This window comes from Hyperolius riggenbachi, chromosome 6 (assembly GCF_040937935.1).
Source record: "Hyperolius riggenbachi isolate aHypRig1 chromosome 6, aHypRig1.pri, whole genome shotgun sequence".
Taxonomy (NCBI): domain Eukaryota; kingdom Metazoa; phylum Chordata; class Amphibia; order Anura; family Hyperoliidae; genus Hyperolius; species Hyperolius riggenbachi.
The window spans coordinates 85,092,878-85,112,420 of NC_090651.1; the positions used below are offsets into that span (position 1 = coordinate 85,092,878).

At 42.1% G+C, this 19,543-nt stretch overlaps 1 protein-coding gene across 2 annotated transcripts in view; it reads left to right on the forward strand.

The window, feature by feature from the left end:
- LOC137520979 (tenascin-R-like) overlaps positions 1 to 19,543 on the forward strand; it is a 1,317,931-nt gene that overhangs the window by 265,951 nt on the left and 1,032,437 nt on the right. The window lies entirely within an intron of this gene.

The following is a 19,543-nucleotide window of genomic DNA, read 5'->3' on the forward strand; positions in this document are numbered from 1 at the left end:
GGCAGTCTATTGGGACAATCAAAGTGCGTAGATAATGTCCTTTAAAGTGACTGGACCCGCAGGGGCTCAGAGCAGGACCAGTGGAGCTCTCGTCATTGCCAATTAGCAGGCATAAGTTTGTAGTGCTCACTATGCTACCCTGATAAGGCATGTTAACTCTGATGAGGCTTGTTAACTCTGATAAGATGTGTTAACTCTGATAAGACATGCTATTTGTCTTAGTGAATCAATCCCAAGGTGTGCTAATTGTGTGAGCCCTGCCTTGCTAGGTGGCCTGGGCTTGCTTAGACTTGTAGTTATTCATCTTTATTCTCGTTAATTTGGTGAAGATTCTATTTTCTCTTCCACTGACGGATGTTATTTCAGGACAGCCGTATGTAAAGAATGATGTCAGTAGCTAATGAAAAAAGAACTAGTGGCCCTTTTACAAAATTAAATTGGCATCAGCCCTTAGAAATAGAAGTATTGTAATTTAATTCTTCTGGCAGAGCAATTAAATTGAGTGAATATGAATTATTGCGCAGGTTTCTCGCTGGTGTCAGGCAACGCTGCGTTATATATTTTATTTTGCTCATTATTTCATTAAGAATTTGGTAACCGGAAAGATGCATTGATATGCAAATCTTGTTTTATTTTTTCCATCGCGCATATTTAGAAATACAGTATAAAGAGTCCAAAATCGATACTAAACGGAAACAATCCAGGGAGCGGAAATTTTCCCAGAGCGCCGGCGTCTTTGAATTAATCAGTTTAATCACCCTGATGCTGAAGATTGTACATGGAAGAGAAGACGTTACATTGTCCTCAAAGGCAACAAATAAATACTGGGTGCTTGATGAGTAGTGCTCCAAAAGAGAAAACATCACCGGAATAAGAAATAGATGTCATTTCACTTTTATAACCAAACTGTATTCCTATAGATATAATGTAATACTGAAGAGATTCTTTAAAGTGTACCAGAGCTGAAGCTTGAGTACAAAATCACAGGAGTGGCTCCGTGCAGGCGTGGCCATGCTCACTGCTGCAGCACCGCCGTGCCAATGCCAGAGGAGTAGTGCGACCCTTATCAGCTGGAGGATCTGCAAGTGGCAACAGGGACTGGGGGACAGCGAAGGAAGCCTCATTAGGATCTAGAGGCTTCCCTCTCCTTAGGGAAATATCTGGGTTTTTGTCCCATAAATTTTGGCCTCTGGTTCTCTTAAAATACATACACTTATATGTAAGTTCTGAAATATAGGACCCAGAATTGGCCCGGATTTTCCTTAAAGGGCATCCGTGGTGAAAATAAACTGATGAGAAAAACTATTGTATCTATCCTCCTTTTCCTGAAAATAACTTTTTTTTTAGATATCCCACAGTTTTATTTTATATATAAATTTAGTTTTTAAGTTTTTACTGTTTCATTTTCTCTGCTCAAAGACACCTTCATTGAAATGTGTTAGAGCTCAAATGTATGAATTATTGACGCTTGTTATCTCATCCCTGCTCTTAGAAGCCATTTACTGACAGGAAAGTGTTTTATGGCTGTAATTACTTATCAGTGAGGGTTATGCTATAGTCTGACCCAGTCCGACGCAGATATAAACTTTAACTTGCATACTTGATGTTTAGTTTTCTCAGGCAGAGAAAAAAAAACCACAGCATAGTTATTTGTATGCTTGGCACTGCATATACACATGTCTATCTCATCTTGTCACATGTCACGCCCCGTGTCCCCATGCTGTTCCCCAGTAGCCCTGAGATCAGTGAACGGGAACGTGGTTCCCCTTCACTAATTTAAGTCCCTAGCAGGAAAACCGACAGTTTCTTATCAGAGGCTGCGGTCTTTCTAAATTAAAAAAAGGTTCCCATCCACCTTATGCTTCCGGGAAGCGAGAAGGACATAAAAAAAACTCAATGTGGCCATCTTGTGGCCAAATAGTAAAACTACATCTACATACATTTTTCAAGGCAATTTCCACACATTATAACATTTAAAATTAACTGTTTATTTCCCACACCAAAAAATTACCCAAATAAAATTTTTAATGGAAACAAAAATTACAATTAACAAAAACAAAAAACAAAAACCATAAATAGTTATCTAAAGGTCTGAACTTTTTAAATATGCATGTGAAGGGGGTATACTACAAACAATCTGCGCCGATATGTTCCTGTGATGTAAATCCGGGCCTGCTCAGGAATTATGGACCTTGGCCTGGCCCTTTTGAATCTAGGACTAGACATTATACCTGCCCAATACAGATAAGTGATTGCCAATATCTTACTGGACGCAAAGATTGCTACCGGTATGTCAAGACATTGGAAAGATCCAGTCATCCCCACTTTACCTGAAATTATTCAGATAGTGAAATTATGTATGCTAACTCTACTGGCCAAACAGAAAACACTATAAAGAAATGGGGGGTTGGGAACAGGGGCATAGCAATAGCCATAGCAGCCATAGCATCTGCTATGGGGCCCTGGAGCATAGGGGGCCCAGGTGGTACTTAATGTATTCACCATTAACTTTCTTGTGTTGCTCCACCCTCTTAGAGCTCATGGACTATATGCAATATAGATTGCACTAGAATGTAAATTGCCAATTAACTCATATCCATAGGGTGGGGGCAGGTTGCATAGCTAAAGAGTGCCTACATTAGAGGGCCCCATGAAAATTTTGCTATGGGGCCCCATGATCCCTAGCTATGCCACTGGTTGGGAATATTGACCCACAAAGGTTAAAAGAAATTATAAGTTTACAGGTCACACTACTATAACTTCTCTAACCAACCTTTAAAAATATTATTATTATCCTGGCTCAAATTTGAACTGGGACCCAGCAATCCCAGGCAAGAGTGCTAACCAATACGCCACTATGCTGCCCAGCTCTGAAGCAGCTTTTCTAAGTTTTTGCCTCAGGAACCCATTCACATTTTTTTACATCCAAAAGGACCCCTGCATAAGAATTGTATCTAAATCTAACATCACACACACACAAATTTTGGAAACCGGGAAACTTGGGTGCCAGTGATCAGCGGAAGTTTGGGCGCCACCATAGGCGTCCAGTGAAATGCCAGCAGTGTGGGGAAATGTGGGTGTCCCCGGCCACCGCAATAAATATCAGACATGCTGGAGCCAATGCAAAACATGACTACAAATAGCGGAAGGGGGTAACAGTTAAGGTTAGGGGTGCGAGGTGGCTAGTGGTTATAGTTAACTGTCGGGAGGAAGGTTATGGTTAAGCATGAGGGGCGGTTAAGGTTAGGCATGGAGGGCAGTTAAGGTTAGCCATGGTTGTGTGATCAGTTAAGATTAGGCATGGATGGGGGTGGATTTCAGATTGAAATCTATCAGGAATCGCCCGAGCAACGCCGCCTCCACCTCTTGCCTGGCTAACCCCCAAATTAATATATTTCACCCGGTGCCCATTTGGTGTAAAATCTCACCCATCCCTCTGCCATGACTCCGGGCCTCCACCAATGTCACCCCCATGTCTTTCATCGCACCAAGCGCACATGTAAGGTGAGGTGATGTGACACACACACACCTGGTGCCACACAGGGATGACGGGCGAGTAGGCCGGCAGTCATGGCAATGGGACAAGTGAGATTTTACACTGTCAGAGCACCAGTGGAGGGGGGGGGGGGGATTAACACTTGGGCATGGCAGGCAGGTGGCATCCGTCACATTTGTGGGTTGCTGCAATCTGAATACTGTTACCACTGAGTACGCAATCAAGCACTTGCAACCAAGATCTTTACATCATGTCTGCCGCTTTTGAATCATCGATTGGGCATGCTTGTTGGGGCACCAAAATAAGCAAGATAAGTAGATGTATGGTCACCTTTATTATAGCTATTTCTAAAAAGAAAAAAAAAATCAACACTATGTGAAATTTCTTTTGTTTGTAACTTACAAAATACAAAACGAAATAAGAAAAAAAAACAGATTAAAGCGGACCCAAACCAAACATTTTTTTAATTCAAAATATTTAGTTGCACCACTCTGACACATACAAATATAAATAAACACTCCTTCAAGCCTATGAGCATTTCAGTGCATGCTTTTCACCCTTCTCTTTTCATAACTAGGGTTATACAGGTGGCAGCCATTTGCAATTCCTCCTTTGCCGGACACCACCTACTCCAACAGTTTTCCGGATTCTGTCCAGGCAATACGAAAGGAAGGGAGGGGTTCCTCCAATAAATGTAAAATATTTTATATTTGTCATCATGCAGCTGAAAAAAGGCTGCTATTTATTATTATAAGTTAGAAAATAGATTTTATTTCCAAAATCTTGTATTTTTATTTTGGGTCTACTTTAAGGGGAAAAAAAGGTCTTCCAGCCAGAACATACATCAAATATAAGACAAAAATCTGGAAAAAAAACAACAGATATCTCCCATTAGCCCATCTTCTTTTATGGACGGCAATGAATGCTTCTGCCCAGTCTTATAATAAATTGGCCTTTTTGGAACGCTTTGAAATTTACGCTCTCCCTCCCCTCCGCATCTTTGTTTCATTATGTGTTGCCGAGATACCAAGCTTCAGGGCGATAATAAATTGGCCACCAAGGATAGATATCATTAGAAAATACAAATCAATGTTATTTGCCACCAGGAAATCTTAAAATATAGCAACTGGATTTGTAAATTAAAACAGAGTGGCGTTAAAGCTATAGAAGAGATTACAGATTGCTATTGATTTTGAAATGCTGGTTATAATCAACAGTTGTGGGGGGCTGAATAAGAAAAATATATCTATTGCTTAGAATTTTTACACAGGAGTTACTGTAGTGTCTGAACACCTAAAAATCTAGTTCGGAGATCTGGATCTGCCACCACAGTTCACGTGAATATCTGATTAAATTATAGTAGAAAGAAGTATGATGTGCTCAAGGCCTTTACTAAATACCATGTGTGACGTGAAGCAAAGGGTGCAAAAAGAACATAAAACATATAGGGATCTTTATACTGTATATGTAGTGCAAAGTCTTCTTTACTAACGAGACTATGCAGATTGGTTGAGCACTTGTATTGCAGATCTCTACAATTAGCTGCACAGTGGTCTGTTACATTTGCCAGTGGAGTTGCTGGTGTGCATCTGGTTGGTGCAGATGCCCCTTATTTAGTCCATGAAGTTCTGGTTCCGATTTGGCCAAGCCGTATATTGAAGGGCAACCTACAGCCCGAGAGGAACATGTGTTGTTGCCTCAACAATTAAACTTACTACGTCAAGCTAGATTACGGTCACTATCAATCTCATGAAAAAATGTCCTTCTTGGATGCACCTTATTGTTGCGCATGAAGACTGTGCATACGATTTTTTTACAAAAAACTGTCTACAGTCCTTTTCCATATTTTTGCATATGTTTCAATAAAGTTGATTGTAGTTTTGTACTGTCTGCAAGATTGCATTATAGTTTCTTATAGTCTTCTTACTAAAGAAAAGTTTGCAGATCTGCAGAGTCAAATCTTGCAAATTCATCTTAACCAGTCAACACTAGGGGGTGGGGAGGTAGGAAATGCAGCAGGTACTGGTTAGTTTTTATATTCAAAATAAGTGTCAGTAGGATAAGCACAGGATGTACCAACTTGTACCAGCCAGCTGCTGTTTACTGTCATGTGGGTAGTATCCATAACCCCATGCAAGAGGCGGAGCAGCATGTATAAATAGAGGACGTCATAGCAATAAGACTACAACCAACAGTTACAGAGGATTCCTTGCTGAGTGCTGTGTGTCCCAAGCTCTGAACCACTGACAGAGTAGGGGAGACAGGTGTGAGGCGGCAGAGAAGGAGCAGAGACACTGCAGGAGAAGCAGAGTACATGCCAAAGCACGGGCAGGAGCCAGCAGGTGAGAGCAATGCGGCTAGGCCTCACCTCACTACACACCTCCAGGCTGATGATCAGTGTGCGCTCCATCACCATAGCAACTATACATGCTGCTCTGCCCGGAAGACGGGACGCTGACACACAGCCCTCGGATCTGCATGCACAGCAGCCGTCAGTGTAGTTTGTTAGTGACTCGCGTATAAGCCGGGACTCCTACTTTTGGGCCACTTTTTAGGGCCCAAAAATTTGGCTTATACACGAGTATATATGGTATGTTAAGTGGAGAAAAGTAGCCAGGAAAAATTGTATAGCTGTAGACTTGTTTGGAGTAAAAGCTGTGGACGTCATGGATCTAGACTCAAGAGTATTGTAAAAATGATGAACAATTATTTTGTGCTGTGTGTAAAAACTCATCATAATATCTCAAATTAGTATTTTGTTCTGAATACATTTTCAGCTTAATTTTTGTTAATTAAATGCATCAAAGTAGTAAGGCTTGAGTTTACCAACCCCTTAATTCATTAGAGTTCTGAAATTAACGGCAAGAATAATTATAATTTCACACATTCAACAGCAAAGAATTTTCATGGATTGAGAAAATTATTTTTACGTAACAGGAGTTAGGTACACAAAACACATACCAGTACATGCAAATAGGGCGTGCAGGAATGTGGGCGTCGGGTAAAGCCGGTGGTAAAATATTGGCAATACTGCCAATATTCCAGGAAGGCATCTACCCCCTCCTACAGGTGCACATTCCAATGGAAACGATTGTTAAGGCCCACCAACAGAAGAGAAGATGATAAGCAATCCGATAAGACTCAATCCGAAATCTGGATCGCCGGAAAGATTGATTAAGCATTCATCCTTGATCTGCACCATTAATGGTACCTGATCCAATCAAGTGTACGGTCAATCGTTCAGGAGATTGTACCATTAATGTGCACCATTACACTAATCCTCCCTCTAGCTAAACCTAAAATCAGCCAAATCGGCCATATGGCTTACCCTATACCTAATCTTACCATCCCTAATTTACATGACTTTAGGCTTCGGCTATATCTGGTGCCCAAATTATACCCTGGAGCCAATGTAGCTGCAATTAACATTGCGGTCTACAGTATGGGGGCGCCCAAATTACCGGGCATCGCACAGAGCACAAATCACCTGCCTTGCACAAAACAGACTGTGGCTTGGTTCACATTACAATGCAAAACAGACATTTTTACCCATTTTGCTGGATTGCAAAATCTGACAGCTAACAGATCCTATGATATTAATAGAGTCCTTTCATAGTTGTTAGTCTGCAGTAACTGCAACTAAAAAATTTGACCCGCGGCCGCATGTTTTTTTTTTCTGGACAGCGGATGCATTTCCCACAGAAGACTATGGTGGCATCTGCTCCGTACTCCAACCAGACCACACACACCTTCAGAGCAGATGCTGCTGCACAGTCTGCTCCACTCAGCCCTTGGCGATCAAACTCAATGTGTACAGAGCTTAAAGGGGAACTTCAGCCTAAACAAACATACTGTCATTCAGTTACATTAGTAATGTTAATTAGAATAGATAGGTAATAAAATCTCTTACCCACCCTGTTTTAAAAGAACAGGCAAATGTTTGTGATTCATGAGGGTGAAAGGAGGTGACAGGGAGCATGAGACACAGTTCCAACTGTCCTGTGTCCTGATTACCCCTCCCAGCTGCACACACTAGGCTTCAAATGTCAAATTCAAAATGTAAAAAAAATCAGCAGAACGAGAACAACATCAGAAATCCCATCATGCTTTGCACAGCATAAGGGGAAAACTGCCCGGGCAGCTGCCAGTGCAGCTAAAAATGAGGCTTGTATAAGAGAAACAATGTTCTGATGCTGTGAAACTGTTAAAGAAACACCAAGCCTTTTCAGTGCTGCTGAGTCGATTTTTAGTCCGAAGGTTCACTTTAATGGATTAAGTTCTGCATATTTTACATGAAAAGTAAGCATAATGGTACATATAATAATGTGGTAATGTAGTACATTATTTAGGATACCCACTTTTAAGTTATCTTAGTTTCAGCATCAGGCACACGTCTTATATCTTTACATTGCTGTATATTGGTATGTAGCCCCACCATCCCACTGAGGTTTAGCCTAGGATATGATGTCATATAGCCTTCTCTCCCAGAGAACTCTGGGAGATTAGGTGTTATTTCAGCTCACTTTACAACAAACATTGTACAGTGATGTACCTTGCCAGCAGTTAAAGGACAACTGCAACAAGAAGGATGCCATATTTATTTCCTTTTAAGCAATACCAGTTGCCTGGATGTCCTGCTGATTCTCTGCCTCTAATACTTTTAGCCATAGTCCCTGAACAAGCATGCAACAGATCAGGAGTTTCTAACATTGTCAGATTAGCTGCATGCGATTCAGACACTACTGCAGCCAAATAGACCAGCAGGGACAACATTGTATTCATGCACTGTATATTGGTCGGTTAATTGTAAATTGTGTAAATAGTTGTATATAGACTACATTGCACTAGATAAGGCTTTAAAGGCTCATACACACGTCCAACATGCACACAACCACACGACCAACAAAACAAAACACACAACCTGTATTTCCACACTCCTAGACAGCTAAACAACCAACTTAATTAACATACTGCGCACACAAGAGGAATGACGGACTACACATTCAAAACAAGCACAAGTCTTTCAAACAACTTGTACATACACACCAACCGCATGATATCAGACCAACATAGATCCGACAGATTTGTCGGACAAACCGCCTGTTGTCAGTTGCTCGTCAAGTTGTTTTCACGCATACACATGCCTGATTATCGTCCCAACAGACTAAAGTCAGATGATAATCAGGCTGCAGGTTGGTCTGTGTGCACTTAGCCAGGGGCGTAGCAATAGGGGTTGCAGAGGTTGCGACCGCATCGGGGACCTTGGGCCAGAGGGGCCCTTAATAGCCCTCCCTCAACTACAGTATTAGCTCTCTATTGGTCTTGTGCTCATAATAATAACTTCTATAGAAACTTTGAATAGTGGCAATCATTAACAATCTGTTCCCCATCCCCTTCTTGCACCTCTGACACTGTAGTTGCCATTGGCAGGTTTTGGTGCGCCGTATCAATTGTTATGTAAAGAATGTTTGGGGGGCCCCATTGTAAAACTTGCATCAGGGCCCACAGCTCCTTAGCAACACAACTGTACTTAGCTTAAAGTGACTCTGTAACAAAAATTACAACGTTTTTTCTACCATTCTACAAGTTCCTAAACCTATTCTAATCTGTTCTGGCTCACTGCAGCACTTTGTACTATCCGGTCTCTGTAATAAATCAATGTATCTTTCCCCTGTCAGACTTGTCGGCCTGTGTCTGGAAGGCTGCCAACTCTTCCGTGCTGGTCTGTTCCTCTATGCACACTCCAGTGTGTGTTTTATTTACATAAGCCAGCAGCTTCTCTGCTATCTTATCAGTGATAGAAGAGAGCTGGATAAAAAATCCTCCTCTGTTAGGCTGTGAAAGTAGCTGGCTGACACATACTGAGGAATTACAAACACAGGCAGAGCTGTCTGCAGGAAGCCTGTAATGTTCAGTGCATGAGAGAAGAAGGGGACAGAAGGTAAACACACAAATGATCTTTTGAGATTCAAAAGGAAAGCTGTATACAGCCTGCTTGTGTATGGATGTATTTTCTATGTGTGGACATATTGTACATCAATCTACTTCCTGTTTTGGTGGCCATTTTGTTTGTTTATAAACAAACTATTTAAAACTGTTTTTGACTACTTTTAATGCGGCGGGGAGCGGCGAAATTGTGACAGAGGGGAATAGGAGATGTCCCCTAACACACTGGTATGTTTACTTTTGTGCGATTTTAACAATACAGATTCTCTTTAAGTGTTAGCGTTCCTGTTACACTGGCAAGGAAATAGTTTCACTTAATGGAACGCAACCGAATGTATATGAACATATCCTATGTTAAGCAATGTTAAGCATCTGTTTGCATCAGTCCATTCGTATTGGATCTATTCAGTTCCTTATGACAATCAGAATGTAAGGACTGGTGCCTTACAATTTTTCTGGATCAACCGAACGTGACGGATGGCAATGGAATCAACGGTAGCCTATAAAAATGCAGTGTCTGTTCTCATTATGCTGCTCAGCAGATGCATTTCACAAAATACTCACCTCCTGCCATCCATTTGGGTCCCTGCATGCTGGAAACGCCAGTCTACTGATCCCAGAGCCCCTGCAAAATATTACAGGCTCCCATTGGTTGCAGTAGACCAATGGGAATCATCCATCCTCAGGAGGATTGTCACTGATTCACTGAGTAGTGGACCATTAAAAACTCTTCCTAGGGAGGGACCATTCCCATTGGTCTATTGCAACCAATGGGAGCCTGTGATGCTTCTGATCATGGACCAGTGTACCAGCATTTCAGTGTGCAGGGGCCTGAATGGATGGCGGAGGCTTAGGACCTAAACGAACGGCAACAGCAGCAGCAGGATAGGGAATGGAACGTATTGGAAAAACCACATGAAAAACTGGTGCACAATATCAGAAACCTTTTTCATCCAGTATAGTGCGAATCCAGCCTTAGGGATACTTCAGACAGACAACAGCAGTTGATTGTCCTTGATTGCACAATCACTGCAGTCTATTGCATTATCCAAGATGCTGCATGTAGCTTCTAGCATTGGTGGCGTTTGTGGCTCCTTATCCCCCAAGAAAATCAAAATGCGACATGAACTGACAGGAAATGATGCCAAATGCATCTCTGCTTGGTAGCAGAAAGGCGTTTGAGCACTCCGAAATGAGCCGCTGGCAGCCGTTCGTGTGGACCAGTTCTTAGTGAAAGAGGAGAACTCTGTTGAATTGACTGTTTTGTACACTTAACTAAGAGGACAAAACGCACCTGTCATTGCATTTCCCAATTACACCCTCAATATAATTCTATGGATATAACTGAATTTATTTTGTGGTTTACTATAAGATCTGGCAGCCTAATGCCAATGCCCCCCCCCCCCCCCATGGATCCAGAGCTAGCAGACACAGCATTAAACTGTCCATGTCAGTGTCTTACTATCTACATTTTTTCAGAGGTGAATAAGCCATGAGTTATTACCCTGGATGTAGTGGACCACTTCCTACCTGGAAAGGAACATAGGCTGAGCAGTCACAAGACTATTCTGTCTCCCAAACATTTGTCCACAAAAAACTACTGACTCTGAGCCAAAGATGAGCCGGGGAAAAGGCAGTGGAGGAAGAGGCATAACCATGGTGGGAGCAGCCTTAGCAGATGCAATGGGACCAAGCCAAGAGACATGGTGGTCTCTAACTGCTTATCCTCCCTCTGAAACTGGGTTGTGGTAGCTGCCCTATTTGGGACTGTCATAGTGTCTATACTTGCTATATGACCCATTGCAAAAAAGGGGAGGAGAAAGAGATGTGAACATGGGGTTGGGGCAGTTATGCAGTTACGCCCCTGGGTGGAGAGTGGGGAGGGGCAGTTGACCAGGTTTTGACTTTTGTTTTGAAGCCAAGTTTGTCTCCTCCTGAGATTTTCATGCAGGTGATGAATATGGATCTTGCACTATACGGGCTAATAGAGAACAGGTGTAACACTCTACATATGATAAACGTCAATAAAAGCCAATTATCCGCTTTACATACCAGTTCTATCCAATGCTGACTTTTCTTCATTAAATGGAATTATTTTCAGGAAAAACCACACAGGACTATTTATTCATTGACGAGAGTAAATTCAAAATTTCTGCTTCGGAATAAACTTTCTTTGTCATTACTCGTCTTTGTTCCAGCGTTGTATTTATCTCCATTTTATAATGAAATAGCAATGGGCTTTATCTCGCAAAAATCACCATTTCCCATGAAGAAAATGTCTTTTGTTGTGCGTTGTTCCATTAATTAAATCAAAGTACTGCATGTTTCATTATGATGTGAAAAAAGGGTTATTTTATACAACCTGGAATGAGAGATGGATGGATAGTGAAGGCCATCAGTGTATAAGCATTGGCTGATGCGATGTTTTGTTTTTTCATGAACACAAAACACACGAGCTATTGTAACTCTAGACAAGGGAGTTGGGACTCTTCTCATCTGTTCTGTTGTTTCATTTTTTTCTTCTTCAAACGGCTAATGCGGATATCTTAAAATACTTCTTGTTTTCATCCTGCCTATAAGCGTAGCGATGTATATGTACTCAGCTGAGAGAGTCATTATGTCTCATTTACAGCCATTAAGTTGAATGATGCTTAATGAGTTATAATGGCAGCAGGTAAGTGATTGAGTCTTTATATGCCATGGACTGAGCAGTGCATACACAGCACTGGGGAGTAAGATAATTAGATAAGAGGTCAGGTGTGTCATGGAAGAGTTGTACTCCGTGGGTTCTTGTCATAATGATGCATATAGGTTGCTCGGGGTGCTTTGCCTTTACATTGCCAGAGGCTGAGCAGAATCACATTAAATGCATTTCAGTCAGAGCTGCAGCCTAATAAGGAAAATATGCTTCAGGACTCGTGACTAGGCCTACAGGGTAACTTGCCCCACACACTTTCCTGATCACATGCAAACCTGATTTATTAAAATGTACATGAAGTGACATGTGACATGATGAGATAAACATATACATATAATACTAGCCCTAGCAAGAAATTCTCTCTTTCTGTTTTCTAGTACAGTAAGAGTTAATCAAAGTTGTTATCTATGCAAAGAAGCTTGTTGATGGCTTGTCAAATTCAGTCAGGTTTCCTAAAAAGTAAATAGAGGACAGCTGAGAAGAAACAGTGAGATAAGGTTTCTAATGAGTACAAGAAAGTTCAAATATTGGTCACTACTTTAATCTTAACAAGGCAGAGTGTAGATGCTAAACAGCAAGCCTAGGGGGTTGTAGCAGCCTACTCTGCATTTCTTTACTTTACTGCTCATCGCAATGCAAAGCTATGAAGACTCACTCTCATGCACTAAATCTCCCAATTAATGTCCCTTTCCAACCAATCTTCGATTGACAGAATGAATAAAGATGCATTGAGAGGTTCTCCTTTTGTGATATTTAGTACATTCAATGCCCAATAATGTAATGTTTCCCCCATGCTGTCCACTGTATATTTTCTTTGACAAATAGTATGTTTTTTTTATCTTGTCTGTTACAAGCAATATGTGCATTAAACACTCTGGTACATATAGGAAGTTGTGTATATATCTGTTTAACCCCCCTGAATGTAACCTGTCTAGACTCACCTGTGTATAAACCTGTCTTACCCACCTGTGTATCCACCCGCCCCTTTGTATACACCTGTATATCCCACCTGCTTATGCACCTGTCTAAGCCACCTGTGTTTATACTTGTATAAAACCACCCACCTGTGTATACAGCTGTCTAACCAACAAAAGTATACACACGCCTGTACTCCCCTTTCTATAGACCTGTCTATCCCACCTGACTATGCACCTGTCCAACCCACCTGTTTAACCCACCTATATACAGGGAGTGCAGAATTATTAGGCAAGTTGTATTTTTGAGGAATATTTTATTATTGAACAACAACCATGTTCTCAATGAACCCAAAAAACTCATTACCATCAAAGCTGAATATTTTTGAAAGTAGTTTTTAGTTTGTTTTTAGTTTTAGCTATTTTAGGGGGATAGCTGTGTGTGCAGGTGACTATTACTGTGCATAATTATTAGGCAACTTAACACAAAACAAATATATACCCATTTCAATGATTTATTTTTACCAGTGAAACCAATATAACATCTCAACATTCACAAATATACATTTCTGACATTCAAAAACAAAACAAAAACAAATCAGTGACCAATATAGCCACCTTTCTTTGCAAGGACACTCATGCAAGGACACTCAAAAGCCTGCCATCCATGGATTCTGTCAGTGTTTTGATCTGTTCACCATCAACATTGCATGCAGCATCAACCACTGCCTCCCAGAAACTGTTCAGAGAGGTGTACTGTTTTCCCTCCTTGTAAATCTCACATTTTATGATGGACCACAGGTTCTCAATGGGGTTCAGATCAGGTGAACAAGGAGGCCATGTCATTAGTTTTTCTTCTTTTATACCCTTTCTTGCCAGCCACGCTGTGGAGTACTTGGACGCGTGTGATGGAGCATTGTCCTGCATGAAAATCATGTTTTTCTTGAAGGATGCAGACTTCTTCCTGTACCACTGCTTGAAGAAGGTGTCTTCCAGAAACTGGCAGTAGGACTGGGAGTTGAGCTTGACTCCATCCTCAACCCGAAAACGCCCCACAAGCTCATCTTTGATGACACCAGCCCAAACCAGTACTCCATCTCCACCTTGCTGGCGTCTGAGTCGGACTGGAGCTCTCTGCCCTTTACCAATCCAGCCACGGGCCCATCCATCTGGCCCATCAAGACTCACTCTTATTTCATCAGTCCATAAAACCTTAGAAAAATCAGTCTTGAGATATTTCTTGGCCCAGTTTTGACGTTTCAGCTTGTGTGTCTTGTTCAGTGGTGGTCGTCTTTCAGCCTTTCTTACCTTGGCCATGTCTCTGAGTATTGCACACCTTGTGCTTTTGGACACTCCAGTGATGTTGCAGCTCTGAAATATGGCCAAACTGGTGGCAAGTGGCATCTTGGCAGCTGCACGCTTGACTTTTTTCAGTTCATGGGCAGTTATTTTGCGCCTTGGTTTTTCCACACGCTTCTTGCGACCCTGTTGACTATTTTGAATGAAACGCTTGATTGTTCGATGATCACGCTTCAGAAGCTTTGCAATTTTAAGAGTGCTGCATCCCTTTGCAAGATATCTCACTATTTTTGACTTTTCTGAGCCTGTCAAGTCCTTCTTTTGACCCATTTTGCCAAAGGAAAGGAAGTTGCCTAATAATTATGCACACCTGATATAGGGTGTTGATGTCATTAGACCACACCCCTTCTCATTACAGAGATGCACATCACCTAATTTGCTTAATTGGTAGTAGGCTTTCGAGCCTATACAGCTTGGAGTAAGACAACATGCATAAAGAGGCTGATGTGGCCAAAATACTCATTTGCCTAATAATTCTGCACTCCCTATATACACCTGTATAAACCCATCCATCTGTGTATACAGCTGTCTAACCCACCGGTCTATAGACCTGCCTGTACTCTCCTTTGTATACACCTGTCTAAACAGACCAGCAAATTTAAAGTGTATCAAGTTTTTGATAAAGTTTTTGATACACTTTAAATTTGCTGGGCTGTGAGCAGTTCTGATTTGCCTGTGCTGGCGACTGTGGCGAGCATAGAGCAAATCACATTGTGCACAGCAAGGGATGTTTTAATGAGTGCTGAAACAGCAGAGTAAAGCATGAGAGAAAATTTGCTTGGCGCATTGGAAGCTGGGCTTAGATGATGGGCGGCTTTTCAGAAGACAGGTTACCTGTTACATGTGGAGCTGAACGGGGCATTATGTAAATGAGTAGGAGGGGGCTGGCACTCCCACTTTGACTGAATTTGGCTCCCTGTAAGACTTCACAGGTCACACAGAACAAAGACATTCCCTTTCTAGATTTATAATTGTTGCTATAATGTGGCAAAAGTTTCCAACCCTCACCGGTTAGAACTGCGAAAATGGCGACTGAACAAGAACTGAACTATTGCAGTCACTTAGAGCTTGTTTAATAAATTTAGGATGACGGTAGTATCCCAAAATCCAGCTAACTTTCAGCTGTCCTTGCTATGCTCTGATTATAAACTTTTGCCATAGCAGACTATGCTCTGATATTAACCACTTGAGGACCGCAGTGTTAAATCCCCCTAGACCAGGCTTTTTTTATTGTTAATTGGCCACTGCAGCTTTAAGGCCAAGCTGCAGGGCCGCACAACACAGCACACAAGTGATCCCCCCCCCCCCTGTTCTCCCCACCAACAGAGCTCACTGTGGGTGGGGTCTGACCCAAGTTTATTTTATTTTTTTATAAATATTTATTTTATTTATTTTTAATACATTTTGCTTTCTTTTTACTTGGGCTCCCCTGCTCCCTCCCTCCCTTCCCCCGCCAGCTAATCAGGGTGATCTGCTGTCATAGGCTTCAGCCTATGACAGCCGATCACTCCCCGGTCTCAGGAGGGGACAGCCGTGTCACACGGCTGTCCCCAGTACAGCGCTTCTTCCAATCGCAGCGCTGTGCATGTAAATAGACGGCGATGACGCCGTCTAACAGTCTCCCGAGCGGCGATTGCTGCTCGGAGACTGAAGAGGGGGCGGAGCTCCGCCCCCAAGCAGGAGATGCACGCGCAGCCTGCGTGCGATCTCTTGCAAAATACAGCCCCAGGACTTGACGCCAATTGGCGTTAGGCGGTCCTGGGGCCGCCGCCGCAACCTCTCTAATTGGCGTGGGGCGGTCTTTAAGTAGTTTTGCCATAGCAGACAGTTGGGCACTTTCACTAAATGACGGTAAAATTGCTAAACACACACATTGCACAGCAATTTTACTAGTATCTTCCACTGATGTTGCATGCGTGGTACAACTTGCATTATCTAGGTTAAACTTGTGCTTCGGATCCATCTGAAAATGGCGCCTGCGAATAATGGCGCACGGTGTTGCCGCTAATCCGTTTGCCGCTTATCGCTATTTAACGCCTTATTGTTATTTAACGTTAAAGCCTTATTGTTATTTAGCGTTAACACACAGAACCCTATCCCTAAAGCCTAAACCCCCCCTGGTGGTGCCTAACCCTATCCACCTCCCTGGTGGTGCCTAACCCTAACACCCCCCTGGTGGTGCCTAACCCTAACACCTCCCTGGTGGTGCCTAACCCTAAGACCACCCTGGTTGTGCCTAATCCTAACCACCCCCCTGGTGGTGCCTAACACTAACCACCTCCCTGGTGGTGCCTAACCCTAAGACCCCCCTGGTGGTGCCTAACCCTAAGTCCCCCCTGATGGTGCCTGACCCTAACCTTGACAGTGTTACATTAAATCCATTCACCGTTTTGCAGTTAAATGACGTCTGCAGTTTGGCTTATGTAGGGCGCTATTGATAAATAACGTTACTGTGGGCAATAACGTCTGCTGTTTGGCAAATGAACGACACTATTGATAAATAACGTTAGTGTGTGCCACTATTGATAAATAACGTTAGTGTGTGCCGTTTTTCTTTTTTTTTTCCTGTGCGCAATTATTATGCAGTACTAACGATAAATAGCGATAAGCGTATATATTTTTAATGCAGCGCCATTTTTATGCATAGGCGCTGTGCACCATTATTCACTGATCCGTGTGCTTCTAGTGTAACGCGTGTTTTGCAAGTAATGCATGTTATACTGGTGAACATTGCCTCTGTAAGGCGTGTTGCGCTTCTTGGGAAATGCATGCTATGAAAGTTGCATAAATATAGGTAAAATTGCTGTGTGCTGCATGTGCACTGCAATTTTTTCCTGTCATTTAGTGAATATGTTCCAATTTGGGACGAAACCAGGCTAATTCTCAGAGGCTACTTTGACTAGACTACTTTGCAGCTCATAAAGCCTTGAATAAACCAGCTGGTACTTACGTATTATCCCATTAACCAAGTGTAACTGCTTTAATATCTGTAGAAAAAAAATAACGGGATTGGCTAACATCTGAATTGATGGCGGTTAGTATTAGGCAGAGTAGAGGTTAGTGTTAGGCAGAAGAGAGGAGAGGTTGGTGTTAGGCAGAGGAGAGGAGAGGTTAGTGATAGGCAGAGGAGAGTTTGGTGTTAGGCAGAGGAGAGGTAAGTATTAGGCATCGCAGAGGGGAGGTGAATGTTATGCAGAGGAGATGTTCGTTTTACACATCGGGAAGGGACTGTTGGTTTTGGGCATCACGGAGGAAAGGTTAGTGTTATGCAGCAGAGAGGGGAGGTTAGTGTTATGTAGAAGAGAGGGAAGGTTAGTGTTAGGCAGAAGAGAGGTTAGTTTTAGGATTGGGAAGGGGAAGTTAACCAGCAATGAAGAATTAAAGTATAGATTTTACATTTAGTGGTATAACTACATTTCTTGGGTTCACCCCAGCAACATTTTGATATAGCACCCCCTTTCGATCATTGCACTTGTCCCCCCCACCATGATGACCACCTGACCACCATGATTATACAGCAAGAGCAGCCATATCACCACTGCCCTCTTCCCCTTATATTCACACATTTGTGCTGCTGGCTTAGGTCACCTCATTCCTCAAAACCCGTCTTACCATCCTGGATTTGGGATGTCCCCACCTGTCCATCCACCAACTCTTCCGGAGCCGCACTGACATCACCCCCTCTAGACCATAGAGATCTGGATGGGCGGGCTGGAGGGGCAATGCTAGAGAGTAAAAACGTCAAACGATTCAACGTTTAAAGCCAAAATAAGGATATGGGTATCCAAGAAAGTCTTATTTAGCTATATTAATACTTTTATTTAAAGTATTACATGTACTCTAAGAGCCATGTTAAAGAAAGGAATCCCTGTGTTGTGGAAGAAAGCATCCCCAACATTTCTTTTGGGCTTTTATTCAAATAAGATAATATTTCATATTTTGTTTAAAATATCTTTTCAGCACTCTGCAATTGAAAATGTATTAGGAGTAGGTGAAAATTACTGTCAAAATTATTCTTAGTATTTTCTTGCTTGCTGGTGGCTTATAAGGATTTTTTTAATAATGTCTAAAAATTTCACTTGGGAGAAAATGACCCATATGCAGTTATTTTTTCCTCCTGAGTTTTCTCCTAGGTGATATTTTTAAACTAGCCTATAAAATGCTTTTTAAACCACCAGTAAGCAAGAATATACTCAAAATAATCTTGATAGCACTTTTTCACCTACTTTGTGTTACTTTTGTAATTGCAAATTGCTAAAAAGGTATTTTAAATAGAAGACAGAAAAATTTTCTCCTAGGAGAAAACTCAGGAGAAAAAGTGAATTGCACATGGGCCCAGGTAACTTAATAAAATTACATCCGAGATGAAAGATAGCAAAAAAATATATACATACCCAGGGCTTCCTCCAGCCCCCTTCAGCTTCATCGGTCCCTTGCTATCCTCCTCCGCGATCATCCACAATTAGCCCCGGAGAATCCTCCAATCGGGGACAGTCAGAAAAGGTGCGGTCCGGCTGCACACGCTCCCCGTCCCGCTCCCGTCACCAGGAGTGTGGTGGGGGCGTACACAGCTGGGCCGTGCATGCGCAGAAAGCTCCAGACCGGAGGACTTTCTGGGGCCAATTACGTACAATCTAGGAGGCGGAGTAATCACGTAAAAATCAAGGGAAATGGGGGGTTGGGAGGCATGTGTAATAAGTTCACTATAGACATCAGAATATATAAAAATACAAAACCTTTATTAATTATTATCAAATGGGTAAACCATAAAAAGACCCACACATACACCGCCCGCCTGAAAGCTACCCCCAGGTATGAATATATTATTTTCATTTTCTTATTTCAGGTTTACTTTAAGGACCTAGATGTTCAGCCTCTTCTGCTAATATCTACCAGCCAACTGCAATCTAACCTTACTTACAACCCAATCTTACATCTACACCGGCAGAGTGTACTGTGTCCTCAGAGGGCTTTATTACAAGATACACAAAGTCAAACTGAAAAAAAAAATCCTTGGACACGGTTACACAGTTATTGCAAAATTTACTGAAGTTTCCTGGATATATTTACAAAATAAGATAGTTCACAAGTAGATTTATCCTTAATAACTGAAGAATATCTGACGTGCTT